The following is a 3,964-nucleotide window of genomic DNA, read 5'->3' on the forward strand; positions in this document are numbered from 1 at the left end:
CCCTTTATTTTACATAAACAGAAAGCAAATAATATGATTCATGAATTAAGCAGATACGATAAAAGAAGTATTGAAACTTCACCGGAAATAATCCTGAAACCATGGTACAAGTGCCTGTACCCAACGTATAATATGCCTAACGACTTCTAATAAAAACATTTTTACAACATATAACAAGAGTAAATAATTTTTTACAAAAATTGGTAAATATCAATTAAAAACTAAAATTACCCAAGTGAAAGCTCCAAAATACCATCCAATTAAAATAAAAATAAAATTTAAGGAAAAATGAGATAGAAAGAGGGTAAAGAAGAAGTAGGAAAATCGTATGAATTGAGAACTAAAGCCAACTATGTTGCACGAAATGCACAAAATACTTGGGAAAAATCTTATTAAGAAGAAAGAATGTACTAAGAAGAAAAATTTCATCATTATGCAAAGCAAGATAATAATTGAATAGAATAAACGATTAAAAATATTTAAGAAGGAAATAAACTATTTCAATTACACAAATAAAAACTGGAAATAACTATAACACTACAAAACTTATAAATATCTACGGAAAGTGATGACTACATTACCACTGATCTCTGCAATTAACTCTCCAAAGCATATCTCATTGGATTCCAAATAAGTGTCTTTGATTGCTTTAGTGGCTAGAGATAAAGAGCTTAAAAAAAGCAGCTTTCGGTTATGGGAGTAACAATTTTCAAAAGTGAGGAACATAGAGAGGGAGAGCAATCTCACTCTCTCTACGGATGAGAGGAGAGAGGAGAGAGATGAATTCCACAACTATAATATTAACCATAATAGGAGAATGAGTTTAATTGCACGATAGGAATAATTACATTAATAAAAAGATAACCCCAAAAAACTATCACATATTTCGAATAAAGACTACAAAAATTAAAAAGATGAGTGCAAGCAAGCACACATTTATTATACACAATAAATACAAAAATTGTTCCAAACGCCCAAAGGCATCGAGTAAGAATTGTTCCAAACGCCCTATAACGCCAAGTAAGAATTGTTCCAATGCTTTCGTAGAATGGGATGACATTGCTAGGGCCTATAATAATCTCATCATAATCACATTGTGAAGGACTAAATAACTATGTATTTCAATCAGATCATAACATATTGCAAATATGTCAATGAACAGAGTATATTGAAAATGTAAGGAATATGACAAATTGCAAATGCAAAGCTAAATATAGAAATAACTACTGACTTCATCTATACAAGCAAAAGAATTAAACCAGTCAACAAGTGGAACCACGAAAAAAGAAATACAACAAAGGGAGTAACCCTTCAAGAATCAAGGTTTACAGAGCAATGCGTCTACACTAGCAAATAATTCAATATTGAACTATAGAACAAGGTCATCTATAAAAGCAAACAAAGTGGAAAATAACTTATTGGAATCTAAGTATTGCACTATAGAACAAGGCCATCTATGCAAGGAAAAATGCAGAAATTCTGTCTTCCTCAAGATGCAGAAATTTTGTCTTCCTCAAGACACAAAACCCTTGCAGCTTTTAGTAATTGAGTTCAGCAACTGTGCCATTTTGATGCTTGAACGGTGATCACCTCCTCAAAAAGGGTGTTCCTAAGCAAGCAAGAGCACAGAAGCTGGATCCCTTTTTGGAAGTTCTAAAATTTAAGATAAAGAACGAAGCTAGTCGAAACAAGTTCAAGTCATGTGTCATCATACATGTATTTCTACATTTAGGATTCTGCCTCATCCTAACAGAGGTCGATAAAAAAGTTCAGTCTCAAGATTTGTAACTACTTTACACAATTAATAAACCTATAAGTAAGCAAATGGTTCACTGATTATTCGGTGAAGAGCACACATCGCATGGAATCCAGAGAACAAAAAAGAAATCTAGAGTACAGTCTCATAGCAGCTCTCCATTCAGCACATACATATATTGAACCACGACAACTAATTTCGAATATGGTTAAAGACAATAGCATAAAAAAAACAACTTGCCATCTGCATGGCCAATATTTGTAGCCCCCCATAAATTAACGTGGTCAATGTATTCATTTCCCACCAACTGATTCAAAGGCACAGACTGGTGAATTTACATCACCCAGCACCAAATGCGAGAGTCACATTCTTCTGAGTCAAAATTAAAAAACTCGACAAAAGAACAACTACTCCTTTGCCATTATAAGGTGAAGATTGTGATATGCTCAATTGGAAAAAAAAAAAAAGGAAGAAGAAGGTGACTTGTTATTTTTGGATGTCAAAATGTTGCTTTTTATTTCATTGTATTCAAACTTGTAGGTTTTGCAATTGAATATTTTAAATTATAATACTTTGTGGAAATGATAATGGATGGTATCACTAACCAGCATACTAAATAAAATCTACGATGTTACACTTGATGCTAACTTTATCCATTCTGAGTTGGATTGATTCTAGATCAACGAAATCTATGTTCATTACCTAGGAGAAGTCATCCTCTTTTCTGATTTCTTACGTTCTTCACGTCAATTGTTGATTACAACTAAGAGAAGTTTCCCTAAATTCTTGATCAGAACAGTGCATAAATTCATCCAATTTTCATATGAGAATTTCAACAAACACAAAATGGATAGAGAGAAATTACCTTTCAGTGTCAGGTTTCAGCGAGAGCTTGCTTCCTTTACCTAGCGAGATTTGTTAGAGAGGGTTGCAGCGAGGCCCATCCAAGCTTTCAGCGAGCTTCCTCACCGTTCTCCCAAGGTTTCAGCGAGCTTCCTCACCGTTCTCCCAAGGTTTCAGCGAGTTTCCTCATGGAAAAAGAGAAAAAGAGATTCTGCCAGCTTCAGCCAGAATTCAAGGAGTTTGGGCGAGAAAGGGGTTTTTCTCGCTGAAAAAGGGCAGAACGGCTTCCAAACTGCTGATTTTGTTGGGTTTTACCCCAGCCGTTGATCGCACCTCATACGTATACGCGAACGAGCGTATACAAGCGTTTTCTATATATATAAACGAGCGTATACAAGCGTTTTATATATATATATAGCGGAGAGGTCTTCCCATCGGCTATAGACGAAAATAAACAGTGATTTCACCAAATCATTTCACTGTTCAAAGTTTATTGTACGGTTATAAGTTTTTGATAGTGTTTTTTACAAATTGGAATGATCTGAAATTTGGAACGTGTGTATATCTTAGTGAGGTACAGCTAATAAAAATATATAAAAAATAATTCATAAAAAACAATTGATCAAAATACAACTGAAACATTTTAAGAGTATTTTAGTCAATTTATTTCATGTAAAATATGTTTTTGATATTTTTCGTATATTAGCCTATTTTTTATGAATATATATTCCAAATTTAAGATCATTCCAATTTGTAGAAAATAAATAAAAAATAAAATACTACTTGACAATCGTGACTGTACGATGAACTTTGAACGGTGATGAAAGTAGGCGAAATCACTGTTTATTTTAGCCTATAGGCGTTTTGTAGTATCATCTATATATATATATATATATATATATATATATATATATATATATATATATATAAACCTATTGATAGGTCTGGACCTAAAATGAATGGTAACTTAAATCCTGCTCCCAGCAATCAAATCTCGCTCGAATAATGAAAATACATATCATTATTTTGAATTTTAATCTTTTTTATACAAATCGTTTTAAGAAAAAAATTTAGGGTATATACCTGACACTATCTCAGACCATATAAACACATAAAAAAGTATTTTTAAAAATTATTTTTAGGGGTATTTTGGTTATTTTATACTTTAAAAAATTATTTTTTCTTTTGCCCCCAATTTTTTAATACACACTCTATATCCAATTTGGAGGAAAATGATTAAAATTCAAAAAATCATATATATTTTGAACCATCTGATCAAGATTTGATGGTTGAGAGCAGAACCTAAGCTACTATTCACTATAAGTCCAGACTTATTGTTAGTTTTTTCCGTATATACATATATAG

General features: G+C 32.2%; 1 long non-coding RNA gene across 1 annotated transcript; it reads right to left on the reverse strand.

Annotated features, from left to right (window-relative positions):
• Nucleotides 1-784: 784 nt before the first annotated feature.
• On the reverse strand, nucleotides 785-2,880 carry LOC148780068 (uncharacterized). The gene is made up of 2 exons (XR_016042696.1): nucleotides 2,622-2,880; nucleotides 785-1,069 (listed from the first exon to the last, which is right to left on the reverse strand). It is a non-coding gene; the product is annotated as an uncharacterized LOC148780068 (long non-coding RNA).
• Between the last annotated feature and the right edge of the window lie 1,084 nt (nucleotides 2,881-3,964).

This window comes from Amborella trichopoda, chromosome 10 (genome assembly GCF_054954075.1).
Source record: "Amborella trichopoda isolate Santa Cruz 75 chromosome 10, AtrichopodaSantaCruz75HAP2 v2.0, whole genome shotgun sequence".
In the NCBI taxonomy this organism is placed as follows: Eukaryota; Viridiplantae; Streptophyta; class Magnoliopsida; order Amborellales; family Amborellaceae; genus Amborella; species Amborella trichopoda.